Source organism: Mauremys reevesii, linkage group 14 (genome assembly GCF_016161935.1).
Source record: "Mauremys reevesii isolate NIE-2019 linkage group 14, ASM1616193v1, whole genome shotgun sequence".
Lineage (NCBI taxonomy): Eukaryota > Metazoa > Chordata > Testudines > Geoemydidae > Mauremys > Mauremys reevesii.
In genome coordinates, this window is record NC_052636.1 from 44,261,427 (window position 1) to 44,273,526 (window position 12,100).

Here is a 12,100-nt window from a genome sequence, read left to right on the forward strand (position 1 = left end):
GTCCATTGCCTTGGGAGCAGGGGGATCTGGGAGACACTGGGGGCTATCTACCCAGAGCTCAGGAGCAATCTGCTCAGGGGTGATGCAGTAGAAAAGAGCTGGGTGCTGCTTTCCTCACTTATTTCTCCTTATCCCCATTCAGTCTCTCCTCTTTCCCTTTCTTCCTCCTCCCGCACCCTCTGGCAGGGAGACATGGTCACTTCCCTGCTCCCAGGGGCGCTCACTCTCCTGTAGCTGGATTGGCCCCTGCGAGTGCTAAGCTGAGGGTCTCGCAGCTCTTGGGTGGAGTCGGGACAGCGATGGAACCCCTGCCTCAGGTGCAGTGTGAGAAACTGCTGTGTGTAGGAATTTGCTACTTATGGTGCACTGAGCATGCTCACATGAACTGAGCATGCTCAGTAAATCTGCTGAAGCCACTTCCCTTCACTCTGCCCTTACTCAGAATCAGATTCTGCAGATAGCTATTTACAGGGTGTCATAAACATGTAGCTACAGGTAGCATAAAATACCCTGTAAAAGGTTAAAAATCTCAGATAACCTGGTTGGCATATGACCAAAAGGACCAATACGGGAAGAAAATACTTTCAAATCTGTAGGGGACGGTTTCTGTTCTCGTGTTCCTTTGTTTTCCCCGGGTCAGCGAGGAACCAGGGCATGGAAAATACATCTCCCTAAGCACATGGCATAGAAAAACCTTAGAGTTCTGTCCATAGGCAGGTCCTTGCATAGCTTGCTGAGGCTGTGGCTACACTTAGCACTTCAAAGCGCTGCCGCGGTAGCGCTGCCACGGCAGCGCTTTGAAGCGCTAAGTGTAGTCAAAGCGCCAGCGCTGGGAGAAAGCTCTCCCAGCGCTGTCCGTACTCCACCTCCCTGTGGGGAATAACGGACAGCACTGGGAGCCGCGCTCCCAGCGCTGGGGCTTTGACCACACTGGCGCTTTGCAGCGCCGCAATTTGCAGCGCTGGAGAGGGTGTGTTTTCACACCCTGCTACAGCACTGCAAATTTGTAAGTGTAGCCAAGCCCTGAGTCACAAGGTGTATCTGCCTTTTCTCAGCGGGTCGATTGTGTAGCTGATGGTCGTTAATGGGCCATCAAGCAGGCTAGGCAGAACTGACACCAACTTGTCTTGAGTGTTCCCCGGAAGCAGAGCACAGGTTTGAAATACAGAGAGCCAATATAACGTCAACTACAAAAATGATAGCATAATTATAATCAGCCAATCAGAACCTCTCCATAGACCCCTTACACGACAACCTTTCTACAATATTGGCTGCAAATATAGAACAGTGGTCGCAACGGTGATCTATACAGTTACAGATTATGTCAATAACGTCACAGGAGGTGACACGGCATCAGCGAGACTGATACTGGAATACTGCCTCCAGTTTTGGGGTCCTCATTTGAAAAAGATGTTGTGAAATTGGAGCTGGGGCAGAAAAGAGCCACCAAATGTTCTGAGGGCTGGAGAAAAATGCCTTCTAGGGAGCTATTGAAAGAGCTCAACCAGTTTAGCTTATCAAAAGACGATTGAAAGGTGACTTCATTGAAGTCTTGAAGTGCCTTAATGGAGAGAAAGGATTGGGTATTAAAGGGCTCTTGAATGGAGCAGAGAAAGGCATAACAAGACCCAATGGCTGGAAGGTGAAAAGAGACATTCATATTACAACTAAGGCACAAAAATTCAACAGCGAGGATGATTCACCACAGGAACAAGCTACCAAGGAAAGTGGTGGATTCTCCATCTCCTGATGTCAGTCAATGAAGACTAGATGCCTTTCTGGAATGTGTTTGCCCCAAAAGTAGCTATTGTGTCATACAGGAGGCCTGTGATATGCAGGGGGTCAGATTAGATGCTCTAATGGTCTCTTCTGGCCATGAAGTCGACTAATTTCTGACAAACTGAGTGTAGCATTGGGAGCAGCGTCTGAGGTTTCCCTGTCTAGCCGGCTTGCTGCCTGGAACGAACGCTCCTTGAGTGGGGTGATCCACAGGGAGTAGCTCAAACCTGCAAAGTGCCTGGCCAGGGGCAGGACATTGGCACAGCAAGGGAGGGGTGTGGCAGTGACATCACAAAGACCTTTTGCAGGACCTCAGCCTATTGGTCCAAGGTGGTGGGGAGGTGGTGACCTCACAGAGAGATGCTGACATCAGCCAGGCAGGACAGGGGCGAGGGGCCAGGGAAACCTCAGAGACCCCTGTGGCTTTGCTTCAACAAGTCTCCTTCTCCAGGTCTCTCTTTGAGGACTGAGAGAGTATTCGGGATCATGGACGTGAGCGCCAGGAGGAACCTCTTTCGAGTTTTCTCCTTCCCTCTTAGTGATTTTACTAGAAAACAGCCATCCCTGTTTAGAAGGTAAGAGCCTCCTCGAGGTTTGAAACCTGTTCAGTCTGATCCATCTGGTGAAAGTTGAATTCTAGGAATGGAAAACACAAGCTGAAGGAGGCAGAATTGTATTGCACATCTGGGATTTTGTCCCTTAGAATCACCGGGGACATTAGGGTTTGTCCTTTTTGTTTCACCTTTTCCTCCCTCCCTCCCTCCCTCCTTTCTCTTTGTCTCTTGCTTCTTTTTTTCTTTCTCCTGTTCCCCTCCCAACACCAGGAGGGGTGTGTGTGTGTGTATTGCGGGGGAGGGCTCTGCAGCTCCCACTGTGGGAGGTCCACCCAAAAATGTGGGGCTGAAATAGTGCTCGGGCAGTGATCCCACCAGTGACCTGGGCCATCCTTTGGGCTCTCTGGTGAGAACCCTCAGCCTCCCGTCCTCAGTCTCTACCCTGATTGGCTGAGCAGGGGGTTATTGACAGGGAGGAGACTCAGGTCCTTGTTGTTCTCTTTTAAGACCAAGTAAATAAGTCAGAACCAGTTCTATGTTTGATTAATTTTGCTGCTTCTCTACATTAATGGTCTCTGAGCAGTTCATGATTCTCTCTAACATTGCAGTTCTCCTCAGATACTTGCAGAATAATTACTGTGCACTGTTGGTCTGGAGGTCATCTGAGAGCATTTTATTCAGGTCATTCAATGTTTGAAATTCAAGATCCGATGGTTAGTTTGAAAATCAGGGCTCTTGGGTCCTATTCCCAACTCTGCCACTGACTGGCTGTGTGACCTAAGACAAGTCAATTCTCCTTTCTCAGCCTGAGCTTCTCCCTCTTTCAAGTAGGGATAATAATGATCCGCTCCTACCTAGCTCAACACACTCACTCTTTCCCAGCACACTCACTGTCTCTCCCCCCACACAAACAGTCTCTACCCCGCCACACACACTGCAGTTGGTAATCTAGTAAGATGCCCGTGGAACGGTGGGATAGAGAAACCTGCATCATGTGATGCTGTACCAGCCCGTGAGGCATTGCAAACCCTTCCCAAAACACCCTGCAGCCAGTTGCACAGTGGGATAGTTACCCACAGTGCACTGCTCTCTGTTGCCATCCACGAACTGCTAGCATGGATGTGCTCTGGTGACACAAGGGGCATAGGGAGGACATTCAATAGCTGTTTTAACTAAACACTTTAACTAAAGCAGCAATGCCGGGGGGTTGGTGGCTCCTTTCTTTCCTCACCCTGGAGTAAACTCAGCTTTTTATTCCATTCTTGATGTTTCATGGAATAGCAACAGACGACCGAAGAAAGACGTGGACAGGGTGGGTCTCAGGGGAGGGGCAGAGAGGTTCGAGCGGTGGGCAGAGCAGGTCTCGGAGGTGCGGGCAGTGGGCAGGGAGGTTTCAGGGGAGGGGCACAGAGGTGCAAGTGTTGGGCAAGGCAGGTCTCAAGGGAGGGGCAGAGAGGTGTGGGTGGTGGGCAGGGTGGGTTGCAGGGATGGGTCAGCGAGGTGGCGGTGGCGGCTGGTGGGCAGACCATGTGGTAGGGGGTGGAGAGGCACGAGCAGCAGCCAGGAAGGCCTTGGGGGAGGAGAGGAGCGAGCGAAAGGTGGCTCAGCCATCCTCAGCCAAAGAGGAGGAGCGGGTGTGGGAAGTGGCCGAACAGGAGCAAGGGGGGAGCACAGGGGGGTCCTCAGAGACAGGAGAAGGGGGAGGGCAGTGCCATGATCTGGGCACCAATGGGCTCCCCACATCTAGGGAGCTTCCAGCGCTCACACCCAGCCTCCCCAAATGCAAGAGCCATGGGCCACCTATTCTCTTCATCTTCACTAACCAAGCCCCTCCCCAAGCTATGCTGTTGGGAGAAGCCCTCCTGTTGGCACAGCGCTATCTGCACCGGGGTTAGGCTGATATAACTGCATTGCTTAGGGAGGTAAATTTTTCACGCCCCTGAGTAATGTAGTTACACCGATCTAATTTTGTAGTGTAGACCTGTCCAAAGAACCTTGGGAGTAAAACTTCACCTGCTCCTCTGCTTTACTGAATCCAAACACCAGCAAAGCTTGTCAGGCCCAGATGGAGGTTGGCAGAGAGTCAGGTGTGTGCAGACATGATCCCTTTAGCAACTGTAGGCACCATGGCTTAGCTGGCTAAAACCACTGTTTTGTATACAGGAGATCCTGGGTTCAAGTTCCAGTGGTACCTTACTGAGCTGCTTTTGGGGCACCTGGTATTGGCTACTGTCAGAAGACAAGATTCAGAGCTAGATGGACCTTCGGTCTAGCTTAGTGTGGTTTTTCTTATGGTTTAAATTACACTCACAGGCACTGATGATAGAGTTACTGAAAGTTTGGGAGTTAGGAGCTGATAGGTCAGTGGTCCAGTCCCCTCACAGACGACCCCGTCCCTCTGGGACAGGGGCAGGTCTGAGCTCTCCCACCAAATGCTCATTGTGGCTGCCAGAATCTGTGGGCAGCTCGTTTCGTTTATGCCGAGGGTTGAGTCCTGTTTTGTGCACTGTGTCTGAGAATGAAAATCGTAACCCGCCCTTTGAAATAACAAAAGCAGCAGGACGTGTTTCTGTCCCTGCCCCAAAGCAGACAGACCAATGGAGAAATGCCATGAGTCCAGGGTAATACTCCCCTGCGGTTTTACCATTTCCACTTGCTAAACCCCCTCCCAACCTTCTGGGCTCCTGGAGCAGGGGACTGAGCCTGAGCCGAGACACGGACACTGCAACTTTACAGCCCAAGCCGCATGACCCTGATTAATGTGACACGGGCCAGTCGTGGGTGTTTCATTGCACTGGAGACGTAGCCTAATGTTATGTCTGCACTGCGATTAACACACCCAGGGCACCTGTCGCAAAGCCCGGGTCAGCTGACTCAGGGTTATGGGGCTTGGGCTGCAAGACTATAAAATTACAGTGCAGACAGATGGGCTTGAGCCCAACCTCTGAGACCCCACGAGGGGTGAGGGTTTCCGAACCCAGGCTTCAGTGTGAACACAAATATCTGCACCACAGTTTTTAGCCTCTCAGCTTTAGCTTCATGAGCCCACGTCAGATGGTCCAGGCCAGCCACGCTGCCATCTTATCCCAGGAGAGATGGACTCTAAGGGTACGTCTCCATTGCAATGTCAGCCCAGGGGTGGCACGCTGTGCTCAAAGCAGCACCCTGGAAGCCCCATATTCACCAGTCTCATATAATGATGATACGGTTTGTACAAAGTCTGCCTGGTGAGGTGTCATTTCTAAAGTCTTGGTCTGTTGAACATTAATATTGTGTTGGATTGTGTGTGTAGCATTGGCTGGGAAGTTTTGCTTTGTGTGTGTTACTGAGATGAGGTTGGGAAATGCCCCCCACCAGCCTTTCAGGTGTGACAAGGGAGGCACCAGACTCGCTGCTGGCCCATTAAAGGGCTCCACACTCCCAAGGACTATCCCAGGAACCGTGTACAATGCAGACTTCTCCGAGATAGCACAGCAACAATGGACACTGCTTGGCTCACATCATAGCAAAGGGACTTCCTAGCCAGTTGGAAGAAACTATGAAAGTCGGGGGGGGGGGGGCAGAGACATTATGAATTGGCCTCTCTCCCCCACAACTCAACCGCTGGAAACACACCTGGATGACAAAACTGATTCAGAAATCAGAGGAGAATAATAATAGTACATTCAAACCAAAGTCCCCAAACAGACTAGTAGTGGTTTTTCAGCAGAAAATTTTCAGTTTGGGGAATTTTGTTTTCTCAGTCAGACTTTGCCAAGGGAAGCAGAGAGAAAATGGTTGAGTTGCCTCCTTCAGAACAGCTTGGCCTAGACACTGGCTCTGGTTCACTGTTGTGGCCTTGCTCAGGTTGTGGGTATTTTAATTATTTGGGGAGGTCCGAGGGTGTTTGGGGGAGATTATGAGGCTGTTCCCTTTTGAGATAAAAACTAAGAAATGCAGGACTAGAGAATTTTTTTAGAAATCTGGGATTTAGACATTTTATTTGAAGCAAGGGGGGGAGGCAGCTGATATTCTGAGAAGGTTTTTGTTTGATCTGTCATTGTACCAAGGGGGGAAGATGGTTGTCTGTAAAGGAGAGTGAAGACTAAATGTATCCGATGAGGATGGGATTTGAACCCATGCATGCAAAACACAATGGATTAGGAGTCCATCACCTTAACCACTCAGCTACCTCATCTGAGCAGCTATGATAGGGACAGGAGGAGAAATCTAAGGCCAGCAGAGATAGGGCCACTAAGGAGTTTTTAAATACTAAGCATAAGCAGGGGCTGAATGAGCTCCCCCCTCACATCTAGTGAGGCGCTGGGGGAAGACTTCAGGAACAGGCCGTGTTTGCATAGACACCCCTACTCTGCCTAGCTATGCAGCATGATGAGGCCGCTTCCCGAAAATGACCAGTTGTGGATGGTTGCAAATCACTTTAGCATTGAGTGGAATGAAATGTTATTCTCCTTCCTGTACGAGTGAAGGGCAGCAGAACGTACCTAGGCCGTCCTGACGGAGGGTTGGGTGGGGGAGGAATCACTTTCATTGGACTGCAGAGAAGTGATTGAGGACGTCACCCTAACCCAGTGGTCCCCAAACATTTCACACTGCGCCCTCGTATCCATGGCTGTGGCCCCTCGGAAGCCGCGGTCGAGAACCGGGGCTGGGAGTGGGGCCGTTGCTTGCTGGGGAGAGGGGTGCGGACAGGGGTAAGGGGGTCGAGGCCGGGCTGGGAGCCAGGGGCCAGGCTGAGGGTGGGGTTGGGGAAGAGCTGGGACAGAGTGGGGCTGAGTGGGGCTCCCTCCCTGCCCTCCATGGGGGCTGGCTCAGGCCCTGAGGTGCCCCCATGAAAGTTCCTCTGTGTCCCCCTAGGAGTCACACCCCACATTTTAGGGACCACTGACCCCTACTCGCTAAGCAGGGGCGAGTGATGCCAAAGCCCAGGGAAAGGGAGAACAAGTGCGGGGGCCCCAGCACCGGAACCATGACCCCCCCACTTCTGTCTGTGGCTCCGCCCCCTTCCACCCACGGCCCCACCCACTGTCACCTCTGTTCCACCCCTTCCCCCACTGGCCCCACCCTGTCAATCCTTTACCCCGGCCCCGCTGCGGCCCTGAGACCAGAGAAGCTCTATGCCCCTGCTGCAGCCCCCGGGCCGTAGCAGGGAGTGGGAGCTCCTCCAGCCCTGGGGCCGACGTGGGGGAGATTTTCCCAGGGGGGCCCAATTTGGCCTGGGCCCCTAGTCATGGGCCCCACTGCCCCCTTGGCAACGCAAGGTTTGGGGAGGCTGAGCCCCCCCGAGCCTCCATTACGAGCCGCCCAGGCTACCTCTGCTCAGTGGGTGGCCAGTCTCCCTGTGTCTCTGCTGTTCGTGCTGGGGAGCCCGGACGGCCTTAGGGGTGGGGCCCCCGGCAGCCGCCCAGGGCTCCAGGGGGTCAAAGGGCACCGTGTGGCCGTGCAAAGGTGCTCACTGCTCTCCCCTGCCCCAGTGCTCCTCCGTGGCCCCACAGAGGCTGGGGGGAGCGAGGAGCAACACTATGTGCTCCATGCGTCCTGGTCACTTTCCCCACCTGGGCTGGGCTGTGAGGGGAGCATCAGAATGTTGGTGTCACTAAGCCTGAGTAAACCAAAGTTGTGACTTTGGGCCTGAAGTGAACCAAAGTTCTTCCATGCTGTGAACTTTAACCAGCCTAAGATGCTAAGAGACAGCAAGCAAAATGTGTAACTGTCAGCTGTCTCAGCTTGCAGATGCAGGAGCGGCGGGGAGGAGGGGGAGAGGGGGAAGAAAAGTCTACATGCGTCTGTGCTGTGAAGGCCAGAGATAAGCATGTGAATGGGAACTTTTCTAACACGCTGAGATGTAATGTTTAAAGTAACTGCTGTTGGGAAGGGAGGGTGAGGGGAAAACCGAACAAAGGCTTACACAAACAAGTGGGGTATAAATGCTGGGACCCCGCCTGCGGGCGGGTGTGCAGGATTTGAGAATGCTTTTTCTCCCTGGCACCTTATTTGGGCTGAAATAAACCTGGTTTTGCTTCTCCACCCTGGTGTGATAATTAGTGCGACGCACACCGGGCAACGGACCCTGCTGTTGCTCCGCCTCGGGCTCTTTGAGCCGGCAACAGTTTTGGCGTCCCTGGGTGGGCTCGAGGCAAAATTGTGCCTTGCCCGGACTCCTCCAATGGCCAGTGGACGATGGTCACAGCCGACGCCCAGCGCGCACCGGTGCCTTTACCGGGGGCCTCAGCAGAGACGCGTCAGGCCGACCTTGGAGGGCACAACGGTGCAACGCACTCAGATAGTGGAGAAGCAGTTGCGGGCGACGGTGAGGAACCGATCCTGTGAATAAGGTAGGAACAGTCCAGTGGTATGGACTTTTGCCTGAGGCTGGGAACGCCCAGCCGTTGTAATTCCCACTAGACAAGAGAGTGTCCTATAGTGGGTCAAGGGCAAGCCCATGGTATGGGGCAGGGACAGAGTATAGGCAGGGCACGGTGTACACCCTTAGAATGCATTCTGACGAATTGGAAAGTGTTTGAATCAGATCCATTGACTAAAAGTAAACTGAAAAGATTTTATACAGTAGACTGGCCTCAGTATCAGTTAGAGAGCCAGGAAAGGTGGCCACCAGAAGGATCACTTAATTACAACACGATCCTTCAATTACTTTTGTTTTGTCAGCGAATGGGTAGCTTCTGAAGCTGTTTGTATGTAGAGCTCTTGTAAAAAATCCCCCATCATATGCCCCAGAGCTGCACTGGGAGGAGAACTGTCCGTGGGAATGTCTGTCTCTGTTGGGCTCATGCCATCTGAACTTATTGACTGTGCAGCAAGATAAGATGCATCGTGGTAATAGGAAACAATGGCCTTGCTGTGTGTGTGTGTGTGTGTGTGTGTGTGTGTATACCAGTGTGAGTGTCCGTTACTGGAAGACGCCCAGAATACCCTGTGAAGCGAATGCTCATGATCAGGAATATTCTAACGCAAGCCCGGTAACTAGTGGATCTTTAGGAGATCCGACCCACGGTGGGCTGACTCGGCCTGGCATCGTCCGGCAAAGAAGCTGCCTGGGTCTAGGAATGTGTGAACCCATCTTCCCTCCCCCCCCTTCCTTTCCGTGTGGGCTACTGACAGTCTGATCATCTCACTGGATGCAATCAGAGTAAGCGGCGCCGTCTCCCAGAGACTAGCTGACGCTCTTTGCTGAAGGGAGGTGTAGGAGAGTCATGGTCATCCCCATTAGTCTCTCCTGTGTGAGTGTCCTGTAGGGAGAGATCCTTAGTTTATGAGCCGCTAGCGCGGACAGGGCACCCTCTCTGTGTGTGTAAGTGGAAAATGGGGGAGGGACAGTCTAAACATTCCACCTCACCCCCTAAGGGTACCCCAGCATAGTACATGTACGTACATTATGGTCCTAAAACCTGCAGGTATTTAGAGAATTGGAATCTTCACATGTGTGAAAATCCATCTAAACAGTGCCCATTAGAAGGTATCTTCAATCTAGATAAGATCATATATCTCAGAGGAGCTTTTAATCACCAAAGAAAAGCCTCTGACACAGTGTGAGCAATTTGTCTAGGAATGGGTTAATTTGAAATTCAGCTTGTCCCAGAGATGAAAAGTTGCTTTGTGTTCAAGGTCAAGTACCAGCACAGACTATGCTAAGTGCAAAGAAAAACTGCTTTCAGCCCCAGCTGGTTGTGGAAAAATAGAGACAGAGGCAAACCAAAGGCAATACAAGTTACAGAACTGAGATTGCATTTGCAAAGCTTAACGGTTCAGTGAGATCCAACAGTTTTTGCAACCCCGAAGCCGGACAGGCAGCTGACCTGAACTGGAATCTCTGAAAGAGACGCCGCAGGAGAGTCCAGGGTGTAAAAGAACAGCCCTCCCAAGAGCGGAAGCATGTTGGAAATTCTGGACAAGCTGTATACAGGATAATCTCCCGTCCACCTATTCCCCTTCTCTGAACATTATACACAGACGTGGCCAGTCTAGACATGTGTGAGTATTAAAGTGGCTTAAGGCTTGGGGCATTCATATTTTTCCTGAGTGATGTGGGAGTGTTCCCAACACTCTCCATTGTTGTTTTATTATTTTTAATGAAGCTTTAAAATTTGGTTATATGGTGTGCTTTCTCTATCCACCCCCCCCCCCACCGTCCTGCAGTGTCAGTTTGATCACCTGACATGAGGATAAATTGGTAACAGAAATTTGTCACAGTTTGGTGAGCAATTGAGAATGGGGGAGCCTGCAGAATTTACACCATCTATCTGTTTTATCTTTGTCATTTTATGTTTGCTTTGTTTGGTATGGTTGGTGTTGTATGATAAGGATTGTATGGTTAAAGGTGAGCCCTAATAGAATAAGGAAACACTATTTGGTTTTGGTGCACTATCTGGTTCTGGTTCTGTTCTGTTTAACTGGTTACTGTTGTTTTTCTGCTCTGTTCATTTGGGCGTTAGGTGTGTGGGCGGAACTGAATTTCTCGTTCGTAATTCCTCAGGGTGGAAGCCATGTGTGCGATGAAGCTCTGAGGTTGTATTGAGATAATTCTGTCCCGCCCCCTGTAACGGACAATGTAATAGAAGTAGGAAAAATCTGGCTTAGACTGTAATTTTCTCTGCTCTCTGTGTAATTTTCTTTTCTGTTTAAGTGTCAGCAGAGAAATGGGTGGGTCTCTGGGTAGACCCCCTAAAGGGGTTTGGATTGTGTGTTAAGTAAATGGCCTTTACACAATGGCCATGTATTTTTGCCCAGGTGGCAAGCCTTACTAGGGAGGACTTGAGTAGTTTTGGGAGTAAAAATGTTTTAGGGAAAAGACCAGAAGGGTGGGGGCTAGTTGAGAAGCCCACCCTCCTAGCTAAACTGGTAGTGGAACAAGTTTGTGCCCAGGATAGGGACGATTCAGCGAGAAAAGCAGGATCGGGCCCAGGCGGGCAGGCAACAGACAGAAAGATTGGAGAACAGGTTGGAAACTTTTGAGGGTGTAGTGGAAAGGAGTGAGTATAAGCATGGAAATTTCAAATACTCAGGAGGATATTTGAAATGATTATTTGAATTGGTAAGTGGCTGTTGAAAGGCAAGCAAGTAATTTAAGGGAAAAGCAAGTGATTTTTAAGGCAAAGTGAAACGTTAACTCTGTAGTTGCTGGAGGGAACAGCAGTTGAACTTTGTAAAAATGCTAAAGATAAAAGTTTTTGGTATCTTTGAAATGTTTGTAAATAAATTCAGGCAAAGAAAATATGGGGTAATTCTCCTGTTTTGCCTAAAATCAACAAGAGTATTTGTATATTTTAAGTAACGATTGACTGCCCAGAAGGGATAGACCTCTGTTTTTGTCTTTCAGATAATCAAAGAAAACTAATGCCAGCTGAACAGCATTCAACATATCATGCATTTACTGACAGAGTAACAATTATGTTTTGTGTTCTATGTTCTGTCTTGTGGTGTTTGTCTTGTGGCCAGAATTGATGTGTTTAATATTTTTATGGGATGGTCTGATTTAAAATCAAGTGGCAGTGTTAAATTGAAATGCAGATACTTGTTTTGTTCCACTTAGAATACAAAGTGTTTGGATATATCAGGAAAATGTGATATACTAAAGTCTAATACATTTTCCTAAGTAAGAGAAAGAAACTTCATTGGCCAATTTTTTTAATTGAAAATTGTTATTAAAATTTGCATACTAACAGTCTTTAAAAGCAAGGACATGAAAGTTAACCCACTCCCCGTATTGTACATGGGATCCTTCTGGCTACCTCAGATTTCTAGCCAGAGGG

General features: G+C 50.1%; 1 non-coding gene across 1 annotated transcript; it reads right to left on the bottom strand.

The window, feature by feature from the left end:
* Positions 1-6,428: 6,428 nt before the first annotated feature.
* Positions 6,429-6,510, bottom strand: TRNAR-CCU. The gene has a single exon. It is a non-coding gene; the product is annotated as a tRNA-Arg (tRNA).
* Between the last annotated feature and the right edge of the window lie 5,590 nt (positions 6,511-12,100).